This window comes from Hemiscyllium ocellatum, chromosome 2 (assembly GCF_020745735.1).
Source record: "Hemiscyllium ocellatum isolate sHemOce1 chromosome 2, sHemOce1.pat.X.cur, whole genome shotgun sequence".
Taxonomy (NCBI): Eukaryota; Metazoa; Chordata; class Chondrichthyes; order Orectolobiformes; family Hemiscylliidae; genus Hemiscyllium; species Hemiscyllium ocellatum.
Genome location: NC_083402.1, coordinates 26,573,690 through 26,599,894, shown reverse-complemented (window position 1 = coordinate 26,599,894; position 26,205 = coordinate 26,573,690). Strand labels below are relative to the sequence as shown.

General features: G+C 42.9%; 1 protein-coding gene across 6 annotated transcripts in view; it reads right to left on the bottom strand.

The window, feature by feature from the left end:
- The window catches only part of LOC132822044 (teneurin-3), an 822,914-nt gene extending 800,723 nt beyond the window's left edge, over nt 1–22,191 (bottom strand). For all 6 annotated transcript variants that reach the window (XM_060835055.1, XM_060835070.1, XM_060835085.1 and 3 more), the window contains exon 1: nt 22,047–22,191. The gene's annotated coding sequence lies outside the window, so the exon portion shown is untranslated. The remainder of the gene's footprint in view (nt 1–22,046) is intronic.
- Nucleotides 22,192–26,205: the final 4,014 nt, after the last annotated feature.

Sequence of the window (26,205 nt, the reverse complement as noted above, 5' to 3'; positions counted from 1 at the left end):
TTCTATGCATATTTTAGATGATTCTTTTCAGTTTTAGCATCCCAAAGATCCAAATTGTTATTAAATTATTCAAGGAATGTGGGAATAGTTGGCTAAGCCAGCAATTCCCATCTGTAATACCACTTGAGAAGGTATAAATAGATTTAAAAAACTGATCTGTCTCTCCACAAAAGGAAAGAAGCCAGCGCGAGAATATTACTGTACTTCAGAAAGCATTGTTCAGAAATTTCAGCCACATTACAAAACCCAAATATTGTTAACATTCAAGAGCTACTCCTCAGTAAGCTATTTCTTCCCCACTAAAAAGCACATATGGTTGGATCTGAAGTTAGCAAAATAGAAGACTGTGTAAGACAATTAATATTCTAAAGCATATAGAAGATTATTAAAGAACTGAAAGATCACATACATGCTAAAAGTTACAGACATCTGTTAAGAACTGAACATGCATTCAAAGTCGGGGAAAACAGTCATTTACAATGTTAATTAAGCTACAAGAAAAACAGACAGAACACAATTTTATCACTTGCAGAGAATCTAGTTTAAATTTTAATTATGGTTACAGTAAAATATTTTAAGTAGGGTGTCCTTCACTTTTTAAAATAGCATTTGTCTTAATTTGGCAACTGAAGACTAAGTGTTTACAAAATGACTGTTGCAGTTACAGATTGATAACTATCGTTCCTGTGTCTCAGCAATTAAACCTTTACCTTGACGCGAAAGATGCCTAAGCACGTTATGTGAGTCTGAGAATGTTACATCTGTTCTCAATGTCTCTACATGCTGAGACTGCATGGATAATTCTTATATTACGGGATGGTAATTGTAATTAAGATACCTCAGTTACATTCCAAATTTGGTTTTGACTATTATTAATTTTTACTCAGAGCAACCTTTTCTGATTCTAATTTTTATATTTCTGAAAGTTAAGAGATTCTAAATTCTTAATTGTGATTTCTATTTTTTGGCAAGTCAATTTTGTGAGGAGTTTGGTGGTCATGTCTTTGTCACAAATCTACATTTTAACATTTTAACATTTTAACATGATCTTGGGAGAGAAATTTTTAAATGAGTGTGGTCACGGCTTATCAGTGCAAATTCATAAAATTGTGCCTTCTGTTGTTCTTTTCCAATTGTTTGAAAAAGAAATGCTGGTTTGTAGTTTTCAGGACTTTCTTTCAGGGATACTCTCATTGAAGTGAAAAGATACAAGTCTGTACATGTCACGGTGTGAATTGTCACTAAATGTCATAAGTCTTTCTCTTTTGACAAAATTAAACTATTAAAATTCCTTAACCTCTTACTTATTGGAAGATAACTCTACTCACTTCATTGACTGCATTTCTTTATATGAGTTCATTCAAGGATTGTCTCGGTGAGACTACTCTTTTCTTATTTGTTCAAGAGATGTAGAAGTCTTGGTAAATTGCTGCAATGCATCTTGTCGATTGTACACATTGCTGCCTCTGTAGCTGGTGGATGAGGTCTCCATTAAGTAAGTGTTTTGTCTTTAAGCCATTAAACATCTTCAGCATTGCTAGAGCTACAGCAATCCAGGCAAACAGAGATAATTTTATCACATCTGTGACGTGCATTTTGTCAGCCACAGACAGGCTTTGAGGTGTGAGAATATGAAGAGAAACAGTAGGATGATAAGGAGGGAAGTTTTTTTAAATTGGGAACAATGAGGAATTTCTTCACTCAGAGGGTGGAGAATCTTTGGATCTCTCTAACCCAGAGACTGTGAAAGCTCAAACATTGAGCATGTTTCAGATCAAAATCAATAGGTTTCTGGAGACAAATGATTTCAACAGATAAGGAGGGAACGTGGGAAAATGGTATTGAGGTAATCATCTATTACCTAGAGTAGTATGGTAAGCTCAATGGGCTGAAGGGCCTGATTCTTTTCGTACACTTCTCTGAGACACTCTTGAGAGTTTCAAGCTGCTGACCCACCTCTGGATGCACAATATTTATTTGGCTAGTTCAATTGAGTTTCTGGTCTGTCATAACCTGCAGAATGTTGATAGTGCAGGATTTCACAATGCGACTGAATGTCATGGGGAGATAGTCAATGCTCTCGAGTTGGAGATGGTCATTGTCTGACAGATACGTGACACAAATGTGCCTAGCTACTTATTAATCCAAGTCTGAATGCTCTGCATGTCTTATTAAAACCATCTAAGTCTGCATTGTAGCATTTAAGTAGTTGTAACTGGTACTGGACACAGCAATCATCAGCGATCACCTCACTTCTGACCTTATGATGGAGGGAAGATCATTGTAGAAGATGGTTCTGCCTCAGACACTGATCTGAGGTACTCGAACAGAGATTACCTTGAGCTCAGATGACTGACCTCGAACAACCACAACTATCTTTGCAAAGTATAACCCATGCCAATGGAAAGCTTCCCCCCCGACTTGAATTTTGCTCGGACTTCTTGATGCCACATTCAGTAAAAGATGCTGCCTTGATGTCAAGGATAGTAACCCTTACTTCTTCTTAACTTCAGCTTTTTTTTTAGGCTTGGATGAAGATTGTAATAAGCTCTATAGCTCAACAGTCCTGGCAGAAGCCAAACTGAGCAGCAGTGAGTGTGAGCTGAGAAAGTGTCACTTGATAGCACTGTTGATGCCACCTTCTATCACTTTGGAATCACTACTAGAACAGCTTGGCTGGTGTGACAGTGTGAATTTTCAGCAGTGTGGTGAGGAAGTTTTCAGGAGTTGCACAGAGTTTGTACAGATTCTAGTACGTAAGATGTTTCTTAATACCAGTTGCATTGATTGATTTGGATGGAGACCAGCACCTAAGATAGCGGGGACCTCTGGCCTAATCATCCACTCAGTACCTCTGGCCAAATAATAGAGATTTTTGAGTGGTCTCCACCTCTTAGTTGTCCACCATAATCTCTAACAGAATGTGGAAAGACTGCAGAGTTTAGATCCAATGCAACAGTTGTGGGGCCACTTATCTCTGTTGTTTTCACAACTTTTGACGGTATTAGGCAAGAACTTTCAAAAGCTGATTGGAGGCAGATGTTCGCAAGTAAAGGGACGACTGGAAAATGGGAAGCCTTCAGAAATGAGATAACAAGAATCCAGAGAAAGTATATTCCTGTCAGGGTGAAAGGGAAGGCTGGTAGGTATAGGGAGTGCTGGATGACTAAAGAAATTGAGGGTTTGGTTAAGAAAAAGAAGGAAGCATTTGTCAGGTATAGACAGGATAGATCTAGTGAATCCTTAGAAAAGTATAAAGGAAATAGGAGTATACTTAAGAGGGAAATCAGGAGGGCAAAACGGGGACATGAGATAGCTTTGGCAAATAGAACTAAGAAGAATCCAAAGGGTTTTTACAAATATTTTAAGGACAAAAGGGTAACTAGGAAGACAATAGGGCCCCTCAAAGATCAGCAAGGCGGCCTTTGTGTGGAGCCACAGAAAATGGGAGAGATATTAAATGAATATTTTCTATCAATATTTACTGTGGAAAAGGGTTGGGAATTAGATGGTGACATCTCACAAAATGTCCAGATTACAGAGGAGGAAGTGTTGGATGTCTTGAAACAGTTAAAAGGTGGATAAATCCCCAGGACATGGTCAGGTGTACCCAAGAACTCTGTGGGAAGCTAGAGAAGTGATTGCTGGACCTCTTGCTGAGATATTTGTATCATCGATAGTCACAGGTGAGGTGCCGGAAGACTGGAGGTTGGCAAACGTGGTGCCACTGTTTAAGAAGGGTGGTAAAGACAAGCCAGGGGACTATAGACCAGTGAGCCTGACCTCAGTGGTGGGCAAGTTGTTGGAGGGAATCCTGAGAAATAGGATGTACATGTATTTGGTAAGGCAAGGACTGATTAGGGATAGTCAACATGGCTTTGTGGGTGGGAAATCATATCCCACAAACTTGATTAGGTTTTTTGAAGAAGTAACGAAGAAGATTGATGAGGGCAGAGCAGGAGATGTGATCTATATGGACCTCAGTAAGGCGGCACGGTGGCACAGTGGTTAGCACTGCTGCCTCACAGCGCCTGAGACCTGGGTTCAATTCCCGACTCAGGCAACTGACTGTGTGGTTTGCGCGCTCTCCCCGTGTCTGCGGGGTTTCCTCCGGGTGCTCCGGTTTCCTCCCACAGTCCAAAGATGTGCGGGTCAGGTGAATTGGCCATGATAAATTGCCCATAGTGTTAGGTAAGGGGTAAATGTAGGGGTATGGGTGGGTTGCGCTTCGGCGGGCTGGTGTGGACTTGTTGGGCTGAAGGGCCTGTTTCCACACTGTAAGTAATCTAAACAAGGTTCCCCATGGGAGACTGACTAGCAGGTTAGATCTCATGGAATACAGGGAGAACTAGCCATTTGGATACAGAACTGGCTCAAAGGTAGAAGACAGAGGGTGGTGGTGGAGGGTTGTTTTTCAGACTGGAGGCCTGTGACCAGTGGAGTGCCACAAGGATCGGTGCTGGGTCCTCTACTTTTTGTCATTTACATAAATGATTTGGAAGCGAGCATAAGTGGTACTGTTAGTAAGTTTGTAGATGACACCAAAATTGGAGGTGTAGTGGATAGTGAAGAGGGTTACCTCAGATTACAACAGGATCTGGACCAGATGGGCCAATGGGTGGAGAAGTAGCAGATGGAGTTTAATTCAGATAAACGCGAGTTGCTGCATTTTGGGAAAGCGAATCTTAGCAGGACTTATACACTTAATGGTAAGGTCCTAGGGAGTGTTGCTGAACAAAGAGACCTTGGAGTGCAGGTTCATAGCTCCTTGAAAGTGGAGTCGCAGGTAGATAGGATAGTGAAGAAGGTGTTTGGTATGCTTTCCTTTGTTGGTCAGAGTATTGAGTACATGAGTTGGGCGGTCATGTTACAGCTGTACAGGACATTGGTTAGGCCACTGTTGGAATATTGTATGCAATTCTGGTCTCCTTCCTAGCGGAAAGATGACTTGAAACTTGAAAGGGTTCAGAAAATATTTACAAGGATGTTGCCAGGGTTGGAGGATTTGATCTATAGGGAGAGGCTGAACAGGCTGGGGCTGTTTTCCATGGAGCGTCGGAGGCTGAGGGGTGACCTTATGAAATGTTTACAAAATTATGAGGGGCGTGGATCAGATAAATAGACAAAGACTTTTCCCTGGGGTCGGGGAGTCCAGAACTCGAGGGCATAGGTTTAGGGTGAGAGAGGCAAGATATAAAAGAGACCTAAGGGGCAACTTTTTCACGCAGAGGGTGGTACCTGAATGGAATGAGCTGCCAGAGGATGTGGTGGAGGCAGGTACAATTGCAACACTTAAGAGGCAATTGGATGGGTATATGATTAGGAAGGGTTTGGAGGGATATGGGCCGGATGCTGGCAGGTGGGACTAGATTGAGTTAGGATATCTGGTCAGCATGGACGGGTTGGACCAAAGGGTCTGTTTCCATGCTGCACATCTCTATGACTCTATGATTCTCTAACTGAGAGTACATTTATCCCTGTGCTGTGGTTACACCATGTCTTGTGGGAGGAAAGAGAAGTAGAAAGGCAAAAGGGTTTAGGGAGGCAGTTCGAGAGGTGATGGTATGTACAACTGAAGGCAGAGTCACCATGATGGACTGAAAGGAGACAGGGATGCATAACAAATGAGAATCGTAGCAGAACCCGATCTATCAATAAACATTAAAAGACTTATTTGCAGTAGCAGTCAACTGATATCATTAGGTTAAAAATTACACAACACCAGGTTATAATCCAACAAGTTTATTTGGAAGTACACTAGCTTTTGGAGCACTGCTCCTTCACATTAGCTCTGAAAGCTAGTGCTTCCAAATAAACCTGTTGGGCTAAAACCTGGTGTTGTGTAATTGTTAACTTTTTACATCTCACTCCAACACCGGCATATAGGAATCATGGCCATCATTAGGAACAGACAAACTTAAGACTTTGTTATCGAGCTTTTTGCAGCAGAGAGCGGCGGGAGCTGGGCGGAAGTGAAGTCGGAGCGCAAAGCCGGTCAGGAAGGTAAGTGATTGTTATTTGAGTGGGTGTGTTCCAGACCCCAGGTCCTACAAAGTAGGGCCTCCCTCCCTCCCTCCTCCTCTAACCTAAATTAAAAGTCCACAGACTTGCCCCAAAAAGAGGGTCCGAGGAAGTTCCTGTGGATTGAAGAGTGAGGCTTTAGCTCAGGAGTCTTTGACAAGGAGGTTGAGTGAAGTGATTACGCCACAGTTGAAGAGGGTGAAGACATGACTGTCAAGCTGGTTCAGTGTGCTACGTGTTTGAATTGGGAGGTCAACGACTCTGGTGTGTCTGGCTCGTATACGTGTGGAAAGTGTGTGCACATTCAGCTACTGACCGAGCATATTGCAGCACTGATGAAAGAACTCGAGGACCTTCAGCTCAGCCAAGAGAACGAGATCTTTCTGGACAAGACCTTCAGCGAGGTTATTACACCGACCATACCAGAAGAGAGCAGACGATGAGGAAGGCAGAGAGGAGACAGGTGCAAGAGACCCCTGGGGAAGGACCTGTCAGGAACAAGTTGAATCTTTTGGAAACAGTAGAGACAGATGACACTGCCAGTCCGCGAGGCGGCCAGGTCTGTCAATCAAACATTGGCATGGAGGCAGAGTGGAAGAGTCGGACATCGCACAGAGCCGTGGTAATAGGGGACTCCATAGTGAGAGGAACTGACCGGGGTTTTTGTGGCAGCAGGTGCGACTTAAGGATGGTGTGTTGCCTTCCTGGTGCCAGGGTTAAAGACATCACAGACAGAGTGCAGGAAATCCTCAAGGACGAAAGTGAAGAGCCAGAGGTGGTGGTACATGTCGGCACAAATGATGTCGGGAAGAAGAGGAGGAACATAGTACAGCGGGACTTCGGAGAACTCGGAAGAAGGCTGAAAAACAGGATGTCTAGGGTGGTTATCTCCGGTTTGCTTCCAGTTCCTCGGGCTGGTGAGGCCAGAAACAGGGAGATAATGGACTTGAACGTGTGGCTGGGGAACTGGTGCAGGAAGCAAGGATTTAAGTTCTTGGATCACTGGGGTATGTTTTGTGGTGAGCATAAATTCTACAAGAGAGACGGTTTGCACCTTAATAGGTTAGGGACCAGCATTCTGGCAGGCAGGTTTGCTACTGCAACACAGCAGCATTTAAACTAAGTAGCGGGGGGGAGGGACAAACTGGATGTTTAAGAAGGAAATTGGAGGGAAAGTTAGAACAAGGGAAGTCAAGAAAGACAACAGTATCAATGAGGCGGAAAACTCAAAAAGGGATCATGCTGGAATGGTGAGTGAAATAGGAGTTAATGGGAAGAGTGAGGGCAGTAACAAATTAAAAATACTATATATGAATGCAAGAAGCATTAGAAATAAGATGGATGAGCTTGAGGCTCTTCTGGAAATTGGCAGATACGATATTGTGGGGATAACTGAGACGTGGCTTCACGTGGACAGGGCCTGGGAAATGAATATTCAAGGCTATACGTGCTATTGTAAGGACAGACTTCAGTGGTGGGAAAGATGCTGGAGTCTATTATAAAGGATGAAATTACGACACATCTGGACTGTAGTAACAGGATAGGTCAGAGTCAGCATGGATTTATGAAGGGGAAATCATGCTTGACTAATCTTCTGGAATTTTTTGAGGATGTAACTTTGAAGATGGACGAGGGAGATTCAGTAGATGTAGTGTACGTGGACTGTCAGAAAGCTTTTGATAAAGTCCCACATAAGAGGTTAGGGAGCAAAATTAGGGCGCATGGTATTGGGGGCAAAGTACTAACTTGGATTGAAAGTTGGTTAGCTGACAGGAAACAAAGAGTAGTGATAAACGGCTCCATTTTGAAATGGTAGGCAGTGACCAGTGTGGTACCGCAGGGATCAGTACTGGGACCACAGCTCTTTACAATATATATTAATGATATAGAAGATGGAATTAGTAATAACATTAGCAAATTTGCTGATGATACTAAGCTGGGTAGCAGGGTGAAATGTGAGGAGGATGTTAGGAGATTACAGGGTGACCTGGACAGGTTAGGTGAGTGGTCAGATGCATGGCAGTCGCAGTTTGATGTGGATAAATGTATCTATTTTGGTGGCAAGAACAGGAAAACAGATTACTACCGAAATGGAATCAATTTAGGTAAAGGGGCAGTACAGAGAGATCTGGGTGTTCTTGTACACCAGTCAATGAAGGTAAGCATGCAGGTACAGCAGGTAGTGAAGAAGGCTAATAGCATGCTGGCCTTCATAACAAGAGGGATTGAGTATAGAAGCAAAGAGGTTCTTCTGCAGATGTACAGGGCTCTGGTGAGACCACACCTGGAGTATTGTCTGCAGTTCTGGTCTCCCAATTTGAGGAAAGACATTCTGGCTATTGAGGAAGTGCAGCGTAGGTTCACGAGGTCAATTCCTGGAATGGCAGGATCACCTTAAGCTGAAAGACTGGAGTGACTGGACTTGTATACCCTTGAGTTTCGAAGACTGAGAGGGGATATAATTGAGACATATAAGATTATTAAAGGATTGGACACTCTGGAGGCAGGAAACATGTTTCCGCTGATGGGTGAGTGCCGCACCAGAGGACACAGCTTAAAAATACGGGGTAGACCATTTAGGACAGAGATGAGGAGAAATTTCTTCACCCAGAGAGTGGTGGCTGTGTGGAATGCTCTGCCCCAGAGGGCAGTGGAGGCCCAGTCTCTGGATTCATTTTAGAAAGAGTTGGATAGACCTCTCAACGATAGTGGAATCAAGGGTTATGGAGATAAGGCAGGAAGAGGATACTGATTAAGGATGATCAGCCATGATCATATTGAATGGTGGTGCAGGCTCGAAAGGCAGAATGGCCTACTCCTGCACCTATTGTCTATTATCTATTCTACTTTTGCAACTAGTGTGGCCAGGTAACGGAATAGAGACAAGGTATAAACCTGTGGCCATTCTCTTCTGTATGGCTCAAGCTTCACACAAGCCAGTCAAATTTGCCACTGAACTGCTGGGGAGATCTGGCATTACAGCTTCACCCTACTTCCTCGATGTCAGGTATAGTACTGTGAATTCCTTTAAAAATATGTTGATTTTTTAAAAAGCGCTGATGTCAAAAACAATGAAAGGAACAGGCCACTCAGCAGTGAAATTGCCAAGAATAAATTGAATCAAATACTTTAGATTTGACACTCTCCTCGACTGAGTCCTTGATGCAGGATGCATTTTCAATGAGCCAGTCATTCATGAAAGGTAACAACTGAAAATATTGTTTGTGTGCATCACTGTTCATCAAGCTGTTTATCACAGCCACATATGGTACAAGCCAATATGGTACAAGCCAAAATGGCGAATTGCTTTTATGATTACTAAATCAAAAATAACGGACAACGTGATTGGGTTTTGTATACTCATAAATCACTTCTGGATGGAGTTTACATATTTATTGCATTTGTTTATAAAGTACTACTCTAAAAAACAAAACGTGACAACATTTTCTGATTATGGTGAAGTCTCTCACTCCACAGCACATGAATGATGCTGGATGCTAACATAAATGCAAACGGCCATTCACAATCCTGCATTCTGGGTGCATGTTGGCATTTTACTCTTAAAATTGTTGCAACGGCTAAAGTGGTTTTGCCATTGCCACATCTCTATCACATACAATATTGCTGTACAGCTCAAATAAGATGCTCATGGAAAGGCACCATTCAAAACGTTAGGCTCAAGTTCTGTTTAATTGCTTTTAGTGAGGCCACTATTGACTTTACAAGACAATAATTATGTGGCTAGGTTTGTTACCTTTCTGATCATGGGAACTTGGAGGATGGTGATGTTGAGGAAATTCAGTGACGATAGCACCTTAGTCTAGTGATGGCTGGCAAGAGCAGATGATTAGCTTCTGTCTTGTGGGAGATGATCACTGCCTAGAGTTTGTGTGGCATGAATACTACTGCCACATATCAGTCACTGAGGAACTCTGAAAGGCATTGATCTTTTGACAACCATCACTGGAGAGAAGGCCACTGCTGAAACAACTGGCCGAAAGTGGCAATGGCGACATGAAGAATAATTGTTTTCAAACAGTGAGTGGTTAGCATCTGAAATCAGGCAGTGAGGCACTGCCTCACAGTGTGGTAAATGCCAGTTCCATCAATGTATTGAAGAGGGAATTGGATTCTTGCCGGAGAGAGGAAGAATATGCAAAGCTGGGGAGCGAAGGTTAGGAATGACACTCAGTAAATTGCTCCCACAGAGAGCTGACAGAGACATGACAAGCTGAACAGCCTTCTGTTGTGCAGCAACATTTCTGAGATTCTGTGAAGTGGCTGTAAATGTTTGGGCCTACTGCCCTGAGGAAGCCCTCTAGTAATGTCCTCAGGCTGAGGTAATTAGCTTCCAACAATCATAACCATCATTTTTTACACTGGGCATGGCTCCAGCCAACAATTCCTCAGCCAAGTTCCTCCTGACTTCATTTTACGAGGGCTCCTTCATACCATACTTGGTAAAATGCTGCATTGATGTCAAGTGCAGTCATTTTCACCTCACCTCTGGAGTTCAGCTCTTTTTTATCCACTTTTGGGTTAAAGTTGTAGCGTGAAGCTGCTCGTCCATTTCCCCACGCACCCCCATTCCAACAGGAGTAATGTCAGCATGCTACCAACGGGACGTCACTGGACTTCCAGCTGTCAACTGCAGAGTGATGGAGGCAGAGACTTCTGCCTCTGAGTGCACCTGCTGTGGAACCACAGATCAATCTGATTGGCTGGTATTTCCAGCAGACCCTGGCAGTGCCAAACGTTTGGGTGGGAGACCGCTGAATTCACAACCCGCTTCATGAGGAAGGCCCAATGGATTTGCAGTGAGGTACATCAAGTGGTTCCTCTACCCATGGAAGGAGAATGCAAAGGGGGAGGAGGACAAGATTTGGTAAGCTGATTGTCAAGAAGTCACAACAACACCTTTTCTACCTCAGGCGAATCAGGAAATTTAGTATGACCATTTCCTACTAATGGTCTGCCCTGGTGTGTTTGAAACCATGTCCTTCAGGGCATTAGAATCATAGAATCCCAACAATGTAGAAACAGGTCATTTGGTCCAATAGGTCCACAGCGACATTCCAAAGAGCATCCCATCCAGACCCACCTGCCCGCCTCACCAACTTCTTCAGATGCACCATTGAGAGCATACTATCTGGGTACATAATGGCCTGTGCAGCAACTGCTTTGCACAGGACCATAAGAAACTACAGAATTGGTGTGCACAACCCAGACCAACACGGAAGCCATCCTTCCATCAATGGACATCATTTACATGGCTCGCTGCTGTGGAAAGGCTGCCATCATCAAAGACCCATCGCACCCCAATAATGATCTCCTACAACCCCTTCCATCAGGCAGAAGATACAGAAGCCTGAACACACATATCAGCAGGTTCAGGAACAGCTTCTTCCCCACTGTTATTAGTCTGATGAATGAGCTTCCAGCCTCAAGTAATACTTATCTCGCTAATGCTGATCTTGCCTACTGCACGGCATGTGCAATGTAATCTGTATGCCTCTAAATCTTTTTGAACTATATATCCTTGCTTACTATGATCTGCCTGTACTGCTCAGAAACCAAGCTTTGCACTGTACTTTGGTACATCTGACAATAAATCAATCAATCAATCAATACAGTGGTTTCCCCTGATGCATGAAGAACATCCCCTTAAACATAGTACCCTACCACTTCCTTCCCATTGTTTCAAGGGCTTTAAAAAATTGGCTTGTCCATTCGGACCTAGCTGACCATGTCAACTGTTTTTTGAAGCGAGTGGAGTAATACTCATTATGTCATTAAATGTGATAGGCAGGCTGCCAATTTCGGCATATGATTTCAATCAGGTTGAGGTGAATGGGAAGGAGGTGGTCTAGGAACCCAGCTGATTTTATATAAACTTGCTGCCCCTACACCTGACCTGAACTCCAACCCACCCAACCAGCCCGGTGGGTATAGTGAAAAAGAACCTGAGGTTTGCCATCAAGTATCCTCAGAGAAAATCAAACTGAGAACAGGTTAGTGTGTTTCACATTCCAGTCAGAATGTTTGTCCTGAGCACAGAAAATTTCAGGTTAAAACAAAATGTAAGACCATAAAGATGCCTCAAAAAACATTAGGAAGAACAAAGCGTGAGAACAGGAGTGAATATGGATCGTACAGCGCATCGAGCTGACTATGCCATTCGACACCTTCAGGGCTTATCTTGGGCTTCAGATTTACTTTCCTGCCCATTCCCTTCTCCCTCAATTCCCTGAGATAGCAAATCTCTGTCTACCACAGTGTTAAAGAAACAAGAGTCAATAATAAATTTACAATGGCAAGAGAACTTATTTTTAACCAGACTTTCCCACAGAGACTAATTGGCATTGAATTTGTACACAAAGGTAATTTTTCCTTTTCATCTCTTATTTAAAAAACAGAGAACTTCCATACTGCATTGCTCTGTCTATTTTTGAAACTAACTTTATCATAGCAGGGAGCTGGCAATTTGACATCATGCAAAGAAATCCTGGAACCAAAATCACTTGAACTACTAAAGGAAGAAAACACAACAGTATCTAGAGGGAGGTGGTAATATCACTGGGCAAGCGAATTCAGAAACTCTGGAGGCATGGTGGCTCAGTGGTTAGCACAGCTGCCTCACAGCACCGGGGAGCTGGGTTTACTGTGCGGAGTTTGCACATTCTCCCTGTGCCTGCTCAGGTTTCCTCCGGGTGCTCCGGTTTCCTCCCACAGTCCAAAGATGTGCAGGTTAATTGGATTGGCCGTGCTAAATTGACCATAGTGTCCAGGGATCTGAAGGTTGGGTGGACTAGCCAATGGAGATGCAGGTTATAGGGTGGGGTGGTATTGGAGGGGGGTGGGGGAGGGGGGAGGCGGCCAGGAGGGTCTGTATGGGATGCTCTTTGGAGAGTCGCTGTGGACCTATTGGGCCAAATGACCTGTTTCTACATTGTTGGGATTCTATGATTCTAATGCCCTGAAGGACATGGTTTCAAACACACCAGGGCAGATGGCAATATTTCAATTCAATGAAATGTTAGCCAACTCACAAGCTAAATGTCATGGTTGATGTTTGTTAAAAATCTACCTGATTCACTGATGTCTTACTATCTGCCAACCTTATGTAGACTGACCTATAATTGACCAACAGCAATGTGGTTGACTCCTATTGGGAATAAGTGCTGGCCTGAGGACTCTTGTGGTGCAGTGGGAATATGCCAATCTTTGGGCCTGAGAGCTTGAGTTCATATCTTACCTGCTCCAGAGGTGTCTTATAGCATGTCTGAACGGGTTGATTAGAGGTATCTAAATTGGTGAATTAGGACTCAACCAAACTAACAACTGGCCTACATCCCATGGACGAGGACAAAATATTAATTTTTGGTTGTACTGACAATGCTCTAAACAAATCCAAAGGCTTTGATTCTGAAGACATGTTGCTGAGGAATAATATGGACACCGTGAGAAAAAAAAGGTGCACCTCAACAGTATGCAATGATCATCAAAGAAATCACATTCCTCACGAACACGATGCAGGTTTATCTGATGCAAAATTCAATGGTGCAGACCAAATTTGATCTGCATTAAGCCTATTTTAGCTTTGATCGTTCCTTCCCACACCCCAAATGGAAGCAAATATTGGCACACACTTTAACTACAACAGGAGTAATGACTATTTGTATAAATTGCTGGTAAAAGAAAAGAAAATGACACAAGGTAAAAGGGAAACAAAATCAAATGCTAAAATCAAAAGTTTGATTTCAGCAAAAATGAACGAGTAAAACTGTAGACGTATTGATGACCGTTGGACTATCTAAAACAGCTATCCTTTAGTAAAGTTAAAACAGACTTGCATTTGTCCAATACTTCACAATGTCCAAAAACATTTTCCCGCCAGTTGATAACTACAACTTGCATTTAACACAGTAAAATAGCTCAAAGAATCATGACACATCAGAATCCCTTAGCGCAAATGGCCAACAGTTTGTTGAAGAGGTAGATTTGTGAAAGGTGTAGATTTGTGAAAGGTGCTAGTCTGCCCGCTTGCACATGTTGCGGGAGGCAGTCTAAGGACAGTTTAAGGGGAGAAAATACTGACAAGAAACAAGGACCTCTCACCCTGAGGAAGAAAATGAATAATCACAACAGAAACCCGGGTGACCATATTATTAGAATCTACCAGCACAAATTACCCAACATCAGCAAAATCACTGAACTTTTACTGATGTTAGTTTTCCTGAATTTATTTTACTGTAAAATTATTATAAAGTGAAAAAGCATTATGAAACAAAAAGTAAATACCCAGGTAATAGAAATTAATTTTGAAACTTAGTTATCTCTGGAGCACTTTGTGAAGTTAATTAAACTGCTGAAGTTAGAAACAAGTTGAAAAACATTACCCCTCTCATAGAAAAGTTACTCTCTCTGTATCACCCAGTTTCTTTCAAGAAAACTGAGAGCTCCAACAAAGAGCAACAAGAAAGTTGAGGGTCAAGTCAGTCACCAATAACACATTCTTGGCAAGCGTCTTCACATTAGATATAAAATACTTTTAATCCCTGACACATAAAAGAGATTTTATTTTCTTGGGAAAAAAAGTCAGTTTTTTTTCTCTCTGCAAAGGTGCTAAATCAAATAAAACAGATTAATTCACAGCAGCTGACAAAATACACGCCAATGAATAGTGCAAAATAGTCCAAAAGAAATAAAGACATTCAGGCTGCCCACCTTCATTTTAACCGCTGCCCTGTGGCTGCTTGCTCCATGTCTTGTTGCTATCCAATGTCGGTCTGCTTTAAGTATTGAAAGCTTAAAATTGGACCAGAAAAAGATCCCAGATAAAAGTAATTATTGGCAAAGACAGTTCCATTAAAAAATATTTGGTGCACAAATACACTCAGAATGTGCACCAAGCAATCGCTTGCAGTGTGTACCAGAAGCATATGGTTAAAAGTATACAGCATAATGGAATGATGGCTTGAACTTTTCGGGAACAAGTTTTACAGATTGGACATGGTTCTCCCTTCAATCATTCATCTGGCACACACAATGGTTTGTTAAGGAAGAGGCAAAACAAGATCCAGTAGCATGAATTAACCGTTTTAATATTGAACTGAGTGCAAGAATAGTCAGTACAGCTGTCAGGACAAATACTGGAACTCAGGATTTCAGGGTAAATCTACCAGAACACAGCTGACCTTCAGTCATCCTTTTTAATACAACAGTTGTGCTTTGAAATATACTGTGAAAATAATGGATGCTTTACACATTGATTATATTTCTCCATCCACTTTAGGACTAATTAGTGTAATGAAATTGCAAACATATCCACCTTCATGCTAAATTTAAAAAGGCACAAAGTGTGTTTTGCGGCAGATAAAGCATGTTTTGCGTCACTTGCGGTGGAACACGTTAATTCTAGGAAATTAAGATCATTTTGTCACATTTTTCCTCAGTTTCAACATCAACTATCCTTCGGGTAAGATACCACACACATTTACAGAGCCAAGCTCCCCACACTTCTTTGGTTGTCTGACCTCAAAAACATAGCAGACTATATTCTCTAATGCACCTTCTACACCTAACACCCTTCATGCCCTCTGATGCCGTTCTCTGCCAACATTGCTTAATTCAGCAGTCAAATAGGAAACTGGATGAAGAGATCTGGAATACAGTAATTTATCAGTTGGAGCGGTTCATGGAACCCAATCAGGGGGCTTTGGAATTAAAATGATGCCAAAACAAAAACAGTTTAAATAAGACTGTCAAACTCAGCAACAAATTCAAGAGTGATTCACAGCCACTAGAATCAGAAATGAAACCACTCAAATAAAATTTACTGAGGTTTCTTTATGTCAGAAAGAGGCCTTTATCCTTTCAATTGCCTCGATTTGAATTCAGGTCTCAGAGGTGAAAGGGTAGTATTCTAACCTTTCGCTCCATCCATTCCCTGCCACTTTCCTTTTTAACAGCTAAATTCATTCTCTTGCCATTAGCTGCTATTACAAGAACCATCTGCTTGCATCACAACACCACTCAGGATTAAAAATAGACCTTTCACAAAGACTCGGTGCTGGCCTTATCTAATTCCCATTTACGCTGAATTGTAAAACTTTTAGGAGCGAACAAGCTAAAAACAATGGCAACTTGCTACAAAACATAGAAATCCTCTTCACCATCTCCTGTGCTCCTTCTCCAACAAATGCCAGCTTAATATGCAGAAGTGCTTCAATCAATCATCAACAAGGTTAATACAGCCTAATAACACTGGTTTGGATAGAGACTGACGAATAACAGAGGAGCTCATTTGAAATTGATTACAAGTATAGCACTCAGCATTCACAATGAACGCAGCCCTCCAAAGCATTTCTGTGCACAAAACCATTAATCTTCATTATAAGCAAGGATACAGAATGAAACAACTCAGAATGAAAGAATGGGGTGGTGGTTTGTGAATCAGATTTCTATTAATGCGCAGACAAAACCTAAATTTTCAGCATGTGACAGAAAATGGGCAAGCTATCAAACAAAGCATCAAAACTGGTCTATAAAAATTGAAATGTAAACCGCCAATTAAAGCTCATACAATAATAACAACACTGTAAAATACAGCAACATTTTGTGAAAAATGCTCATGGTCATCAGGCATATTAAGCATTAAATTGTAAATTTCAGCTACATGCACAGGAAAGATGAAAGTCTAGTAAATTTACTAGAGATGTTGTTTACAGGAAAAAAGTCATAAATTAAAGACTTTTAGATAATTAAATTAAGTTCGGGGCTGAATTTTGATGATTCACTTCTTTTCGACAAACATTTTAGATAAAAGTTGCTTCTTTTTCTTACAATGGTGTTTCTGCATTTTATCTGAATCCAGCACACCATGAGGAAAGAATTGTTAAAGTATTTTCCCTCGACGCGACACTAACACTTATTTTCATGTTGCAGCAATAAAATATAAAGTGATTTGAAGGCACTGTGAGATGCAAAGAAATTTCATTACTGCAAGAGTTAAGAAGCCAGTGCACAATCTTACTGCACATTATGTCAGTAATGATGGGCAAACCTTTCACCTTTTAATTGAAATCTCTATTCTCCTGGCTCGCTGTGCAATGGAGAGAGACTTTACAGCTGCAGTATTTCTTTGTACATGGATCAATTACTAGTCTATCTGAAAAGCCACATACCAAAATTTCACACAGAAAAACTGACTAATTTTATTCCTCCAATTCTATTCCTTCTTCAAGTCAAAAATTAACCCAAAATTTGCTGTTAATGCTTCATATATTGGGTTAGCGTGAAAATTCCTTTCAAAACATCACCATACCTTATTGCATGCTACGTTTTTATTGTCTGCTTTTTTAATTGAGGTATAAATTTCAGTTTTCACAGACCAGTAAGGATGCTTTGTTTTATGCATTACATGTTTGTTATCATATGCCTGAAATTCAGATTTTATATATATGTTGATAGAAATCTTGTTGTCAATCACCATTCCTGTTAATACATGGGTCCACAGGTGCAGCAGTCTGCTTGCACTTTTACTGAGTCGCTGTACTTGAGAGTGGGCAGTGAGTGCTGGCAAATTAATAGACAATAAGGGGCAACACAGCTGAGCCCAATCCTTGCCCTTGCACAATGCCCACAAACAGTTCACTGACTAGCCAACAGAGACAAGATTTTTTCAAAGAATTTCTCCCCACCCTAGTTTAGCCAATTGAAAGTCAATGAAATATTTAACCTTTCGCGAGTTGAAACCATTACACTCAGAATTGAAAAAGGATGAAGCCTGAGGATTTTCAAGATCTATATTGTTTGATAGCATAACATTCAATCTAACATTCCCCCACTAAGTCATGAAGTGGCATTAAAATCTACAAAGAAAAAAATCGTGCGAGTAGTATAATTCTTAACTCAAGTAACTTATCTCAGCTATATCTCACTAAATTTATACAATAAAAATGATGATTGCAGATTCAATTATTTTTGCCAAAGATCTCACAAAAGACTGAAAAATTTAATTTTACTCTCCTTACGTTAATGTACACGTACAAAAGAAACATTGGCTTATCCTCATGTTCCGCAAAAAATAAAAGATAGCAGCAGCAGCAGTACCACATTCAGTAGGGTAATTGGGGACAAACAGATTGGAACGCCTGCCCTTCACTTTGTCTACATTTCAGTCAGGAGACAACCTCGACTCACTACTCACCATTACCCACAACAATTCGAATCCCCTTCGGCACACAGGCTGCCAGCAAACAGAACTAACTTGAGAGTTCTGCCTTCATTCAACAGTGAAACTGTTATACTATGATAGAAAGTAACACCTACAAAGGCACCCTCTCCCTCCCACCTTCTCTGCAGGGTACCTAGTTGTCAAGATGTGCAATTGGAAGATATGTAGAGTTCTGTGGAATGATTGACTTACTCTTGCTGTCTGTTCTTATGACTTCAATCACAGCTAAATCTTTACTCAATGCCTTTTGCCTCATCCGCTTGTGCTAAAAGGGTAGTTTCACCCCAAATAACCCCTCAGCACCACACTCCAATGAATGTGACAGAAAATCTGTCCCCATGCTACTACATAACATATTCAACTTGAAATTCATTGCTAAATTATTATGTTCATAGCTAATAGATGTGATCCTTTTACAACAGTTCATAGCCTGCAACGTGAGCAAACTTGTAAAATACCCTAATCAATGCTGCAAATTCTTGCTTGGAAATAACAACAAGGTCAACTTTATCATAGACAAAACTTTGCACCTCACACTTCCCCTTCAGTTTGGTGTTGACAGAGCTGTCTGGCGCAGTGTGAGGTGAGCTGTTTCTTGTTGCATTGCCCCAATTCATCTCAAGCAGCAACACTGTCAAATAAATTTCAGAAACTGCAATTTTATACTGATTTTGATCAAAGACAGAAAGCTCAGATTACATTTACTACCTCTAGGAAATGACTGCAAAAAGCACAAAAACTGAAAAAAAATAAAAACTGGCCATCAAAAAATCTGTAGTGCACAATATTTGCATGTCAAAACGTTTGGGAAAGCGACAAAATCCCTCAATTATTTTCTTTCAAACTCAAGTTTAGAAACTGAACCAAAAAGATGCTCCTTTTCCCCACTTACTTTCTTTTCCCTAAATTAATTCAGAAACTTATATGCATATGCACGGTATTTCCTGACATCAGGAGACCTAATATCTCGTTTAAAACATCAAGGTGCTTCAGGACTTTTTAAACTGGAAATCTGTGTTCAGAATTTTAATCACTTAATTTTTACGATTCTCCTCATTCAGTAAAAGACATCTTGTGATTACTTTAAGAAACACAAAATTCCGCCTTATGTCATTTTTTCGCAGATGCCGTCTGACACCTCATATGTATCCTATATTCCTTATTAGCATTTATCCCTTTTATCACCCAACACGTCTCTGGGTTCCAAACTTCTGAACTTTCACTTTGTACTTGCCCGTTGTATAGCTTTATTCTTGTTTCCGGTTGTATTCTGAAAAGGCGTTTTAAAAATGACCAGCACCATCACAATCAGCTGGGGGGGGGGGGGGGGGGCGGCGGAGGGTGGGGGTGCCTTTTCAGCTAAGAGAAATGATGTGGAAGAGCCGGTGTTGGGCTGAGGTGGACAAAGTGAAAAATCACACACCAGGTTATAGTCCAACCCATAGCCTGGCGTTGTGTGATTTTTAACTGAGTCAAGAGAAACAAAGTGGCAGGTGATTGCAGCGTTGAAAGCTATCACCAAGGGCAGTGGGTGAAATCAGCTCTCTGAAGTTGCAAAGGCCTCAGAAGCTACCCGCTAGTTTTGATCAGTTTTGTCAAGCCTGCTTCAGTTTACTGGCAATCTCGCCCCAGCACTGACCCCCAACCTTGACAACAACAACAAGTCAATGTCTCCTGGCTTGTTCAATACTTTTATGTCCCCACCCATAGCTCCCCTTTCAGCCAACTGATCTGATCTCTTCCTCTCTCCCACCACATCCCTAGGAAGTCTGGCTCGCACACATCTCAACCTGTTGGACGACGATGTTGTAGATGGGGGGGGGGGGGATGTTTACACCTGAGACAGCGAATGCAGCCTGTTGTTGAAGAAAACAGTTCGTATGTTGGACTGAACCGCCTTACTCTTAAACCGGAATGTGAGTAGTTAGTTGTGACTTCTTTCGTAAGTGAGTTGTTACACCCAGATTGGGGAGGATGTAGTTTGTTAACATAGAACAGAACAGGCCCTTCACCCCACGATGTTGTGCAGACCACTGATCCTTATGTATGCACCGTCAAATTTCTGTGACCATATGCATGTCCAGGAGTCTCTTAAATAAAGTTTAAGTTTAAATAAAGTCTCTTAAGTTAAGTAAGCTTGGAGTGAAGAAGTGAGATGGGAAGCTGAGGATTGCATTCAAATAGTGCAGTTTCTCTCTGTAATTTATAAGTTGAGGGTCGTGGAAGAAACTAAAAGTCGAACTCGGAGAATTCGCATTAAACCTGCAGCCTTCGTGGGGAATAAGCGAGAGGCGGTAAAGGAAACTAAACAACAAAAACAAACCCCGAGATTTCAAAGTGTTTTGTCAGGCGCTGAGGAATGGAAAAGGGAGTCGAGGCTCTTCCTCAGGAGAGACAGCATCGTGCCTCCCTCGTAAAGCCATAAGAAAGGAGTCCACGGACTGACTTATACAGGGCACGGCGCTAATCTCCAAATCATGAAAGAGATCAGTTCAGTGTCCACCCCATAGTCAGATTCCCATCAATCCCGATCGCTGTTAGCGATGCACACCCTTGCAAACTCAACAATGTGGCTGGAGCCAAATTTCCACAGACAGAGCAGAGACTGTGCATGTGGTCTGCTGTCCCTTTCTCTGGTGAGCTGCCCTGTTCCCAGTGTGTGTCTGCACATTGCTGCTGGAACACCCTCCCCTCTCGTCCAGCGAGCAACGGGAACTGCAATCGGAAGGGGCCGCATGCAACAGTTCGGAATCTGCCCAGGTACCGACTTGCATTTGCAAACTTCAGCTGAACGGGTGCCCAGGCGCTACAACTCTCCCCAAAAGCCAGGGGTGTTTATCTGTCTCTATCACACAAACCATTCTTCAGAGAATGAATCAATAACGGGTGAGCAAGGGACTCACTCCTGTTGTTTTGTTATTGTCGTTTCCCATACTTTGAAGGGGCTGGTGAAAGGAACTACAAGCGTCACATGTGTACACCCCCCACCCCAACCCAGTGACCCCAGATACCGTCAAAACAATTCAACTGTTTCCCTTAAAGAATCAAAACAAGACAAGCAGCCCTTTGCGCGCCCCTGCCTTACTGTGTAAAACTACCGGTCAGTGTCTAAATCACACATACAGATACAGACACACCAGGAGGAATCAAGTTGGTGGCACAGAACATGTCCAAGAGATTCCCGAGGCAGCTGATGGAGAGATCACACTACACCCCAGCATCGCCTGCGACGTTGGGCAAAGAGAAGAAAATATGTCTTTTTTTCCTCTCAAAGAAAAGCCAATTCTTCAAATGCACGGTCTCCCGTCTGTCTGCACAGGGCGGCAGGTTTGCTGGGTTAGAAACTCTCCTCACATCACACGGTTCAGAGCCGTCAATCCCACACAAAGAGCCACAGGAGAGGGAGGACAGAAACACACACACACACACAGAAAAGTTTGTAAAATGATTAAAAGTCTCCAACTTCCACTCCTGCTCAGCAAGCGAGCACGCTCCAGGCTCGTCTGAAAACGCTTGTTACAGCAGGAACTGCGAACGCTTACTTCAGGAAACCCAAACAATGCGCGCCACAGAAAATTAAACTTCGCAGATCTCCTGACTGACTGTAGCTTGAAGGATGCACCCTCAGACACTCAGGGCCGATGCAATCAGAGACAAGGGACACACACACACACAGGGAGAGCAGATCGCTGCGCTGTGTGTATGGTGGGGGGTTAGCCTGGCGGCGACTGATCCCTGTTTCTCTGACAAGCGTACACATGGCCCGGCGCCGCCACACCGACCTTACCTCAGCAGCTGGGGAGAGCCGGCTTCCCCTGGAGCCTGGACACAATGCCCCTCATGGCCAGCGGCTGCCCTGACAAGCCCTGCACTGGGGGGCTGGAGACGGGATGCTGAAGGCGTCTCTTCTCTCTCCCTCTCTCTGGGCTCTCAGCGTTGTCGGTTTGACTGTGAGAGCGGGCGGCGAGCTTCCACACGCACACATGCCCCCACCCCCCTCCTCCCCTCCTCTCCCTGCCTAAGCTGATGCAGAGCGCCCGTCCTTTCATGCTGTGTCCAATCAGTGCATCTACGATGCAATGATTTAAGGGGTCAGCCATAAATAAACTTGCTGGTGAATAATGGCTTTCTACTTATTTTCTGAAGCTGCTGTGCAATAGGATGCATCTAATTACTAACAACACCGAATATATATGTGTATATAATATCTATTATATATATATATAGTATGTGTGTATTCATTTCTGGCAGGTCAATGTTATGCAGCGCTCTGCTCTGGTTAACCCTTGTGTGCCAGCCCCAATGGTACGCAGTAAAGTCTTCTTTATTGCTGTTAGATGGGGTTTACGTGGGACTGCAGGGAAAACCTCCCCATTTACAGTGTGTTCCGCGCTGCAAACAGAGACCGCTTTCCCCAGCTCAACTGGTGAGAGTTGCGAGGAACCCGTTAGCACTTCCAGAAGAAATGGCTGGATGATGTTCCTCGGCCTCCCGCGCCTGAGATCTCTCATCACTAGTATCGATAGAAACCTGAACCCCATCTATTTCTGCAGGAACGACTTGTTGTCCTTGTTTATCCATGGAGACTGCATGTTCTGGTTGGCACACCGTTTGTCGGCTGATGGAAGTTTCAAAACTCCCATGATGAGCTGGAAAGTTGCTTTCATAGCTTCACACAGCACGGAAACAGACCCTTTGGCCCAACTCCTCAATGCTGCGCTGATCTCCTAAACTGAACTAGTCGCATTTACCTTACCCTGGTCCATATCCCTCTAAGTAAAAATAATGACTGCAGATGCAGGAAACCAGTGTCTAGATTAGAGTGGTGCTGGAAGAGCACAGCAGTTCAGGCAGCGTCCTAGGAGCAGTTAAAATCGACAAACCCCTTCAGGAATACAGGCAGAGAGCTTGAAGTGTGGTGAGATAAGTGAGAGGTAGGTGGGGGTGGGGAGAAAGTAGCATAGAGTACAATAGGTGAGTGGGGGAGGGGGTGAAAGTGATAGGTCGGTGGAGGGGGGAGGGTGGAATGGATAGGTGGAAAAGAAGATAGGCAGGTAGGACAAGTCATGGGGAAAGTGCTGACCTGGAAGTTTGGAACTGGGGTGAGGTGGGGGAGGGGGAAATGAGGAAACTGTTGAAGTCCACATTGATGCCCTGGGGTTGAAGTGTTCCGAGGCGGAAGATGAGGCGTTCTTCCTCCAGGCGTCTGGTGTGAGGGAGCAGCGGTGAAGGAGGCCAAGGACCTCCATGTCCTCGGCAGAGTGGGAGGGGGAGTTGAAATGTTGGGCCACAGAGCGGTGTGGTTGATTGGTAGCCTTTTCTATCCATGTATCTGTCCAAATTTGATTTAAATGTTATAATTGTACCCGCCTCTACCACTTCCACTGGCAGCTCATTCTATACACCTACCACATTCCCTGTGTAAAATTTGCCTCTCAGCTTTATGCCTAGTTTTGGACTCTCTACCCCAGGGAACAGACCTTGGCTATTCACCTTATCTATGCCCCTCATCATTTTGCAAACCTCTATAAGGTCACCTCTCAGCCTCCTATGCTCCAAGGAAGAAAAAAGTCATAGCCTATCCAAGCTCTCCTTATAACTCAAGCCCTCCAATCTTACTTTCAAGAAATTTTGCTAGGCTGGAGCCAGAACAAATAACAAAAAAGTCACGGAAAGCTTCTGGATTAATATGTAAACCTAAAAAGGTTTGTTCATGCCCCTTACACAAGGGAATCTGCCAGTCTTACTCGGTTGGCCGAAGCAGGATTCCGATCCCACAGTGCACTGTTAACATATAGTACAAAAAACAAAATGCTGGAGAAACTCAGCTCAATTAAGGTTTCGAGCAGGGTCACCAGATACAAAACTTTAATTTTCCTTTCTCTCCACAGATGCTGCCAGACCTACTGAGTTTCTCCAGCAATTTCTGTTTTTGTTACTTTCCATCATCAGCAGTTCTTTGGTTTTTATGTTTAACTTTAGCACAGTCAGACAATCAAGTCAATCTTGCCATGTTGACTCTGCTAAGGAACATGGAACTCTATATCACAGCTAAACCATCACAGGTGATGTCCTATAATTCAGAAGAAGAGTTATACCAGACTCAAACTATTAACTTTGTTTCTCTCTCCACAGATGCCGGTAGATATGCTGATTTTTCCAGCATTGTTTGTTTTTATCTCAGATTTCCAGCATCTTGCCTTTATTTGTCATAAGTGATGATTTATTATAATCTATTAAGAGCCAAAAAATAAAATGGTTATGCATAAATAGCTCAGATTTGCAGAATTATTACTCAGCCCATTATGTCTATGTCAGCTTTCCGAAAAGCAATTTACCTTGTGCCATCCTCCTGCCTTGTGCATGTAGCCATGCATTGTTCTTTTCGAATAAGTCTGCCTTCCTTTGAATGTATCAGTTGAACCTATCTTTACCACATTCTCAGACTCCTTCTCACCATGAAGGAGCTTACTTCTTTTGCCAATTACGTCAAATTCGTCCCTTTTTTCCCTCTTGATCCTTTCACAAATGGTCTGTACAATTTACATATAGAGTATAATTATAACTCTTTTGTGTAGGAGGATTATATACTTTGGCAATAAAAAATATGCTTCCACTTTTACCTCATCATTTTGTCCCTAATTGCTCTTCCTTTCCCATTTCATACATGAATTCATTGAGCAGTGGATGAACGGACAGCAGACCTACTTTGTTAATTTCTTTCCCCCCTCACTTCTTCCCCTATTGTCAGCATCCAGCATGGGGCTGAATGTTTAGGTCCTGATGAGGTCTTGGAAAGAGGCAAAAGCAAACTTGCAGCAACTGGTGTGTCATTCTGCTGGTGCTGGCCATTTTTGGCCAAGCTGAGCTCAGGGGAGCAGGCCACCAAGTCTCATTAGTCCATGAGGCTCACTCAGAGATCCACTAAACTGAGTTGATGGATGGGATGTATCCCAGATTACAGAGGGAAGTGAGAGAGAAAATAGTTGGAGTCTTACCAGATATCTTTGCAGCATCCTTGAACACAGGTAAGGTTCCAGAGGAGTAGAGAATTGCTAATGTTGTCCCTTGTTTAAGAAGGGTAGATTAGATTAGATTAGACTAGACTTACAGTGTGGAAACAGGCCCTTCGCCCCAACAAGTCCACACCGACCCACCGAAGCGCAACCCACCCATACCCCTACATTTACCCCTTACCTAACACGACGGGCAATTTAGCATGGCCAATTCACCTGACCCGCACATCTTTGGACTGTGGGAGGAAACCGGAGCACCCGGAGGAAACCCACGCAGACACGGGGAGAACGTGCAAACTCCACACAGTCAGTCGCCTGAGTCGGGAATTGAACCCGGGTCTACAGGCGCTGTGAGGCAGCAGTGCTAACCACTGTGCCACCGTGCCGCCCACTAGTAGTAGGGATAATCCAGGTAATTATATACTGGTGAGTCTGATGTCAATGGTAGGGAAGTTGTTGGAGAAGATACTGAGGGATAGGATCGATTTACATTTGGGAGAAAAGGGCTCGTCAGTGATAGGCAATTTGGTTTTGTGCAAGGAAAGTCATGTCTTACCAACTTAATAGAATTCTTTGAGAACGTGACAATGTTGATTGATGAGGGAAGGGCTGTAGATATCATATACATAGACTTCAGCAAGGTATTTGATAAGATTTCCCATGGTAGGCTGATGGAGAAAGTGAAGTTGCATGGGGTCCAGCTAGATGGATATAGAACTGGCTGGGCAGCAAGAGACAGAGAATAGTAGAGAGAAGGGAGTTGCTCAAAATGGAGAACTGTGACCAGTGGTGTTCCACAGGGATCCATGCTGGGACCACTGTTGGTTGTGATATACATAAATGAAGGTATAGGTGGTCTGAATGAAAGTTTGCAGATTACACTAAGATTGATGGAGTAGCAGACAGTGAAGGAGATTGTCAGATAATGCA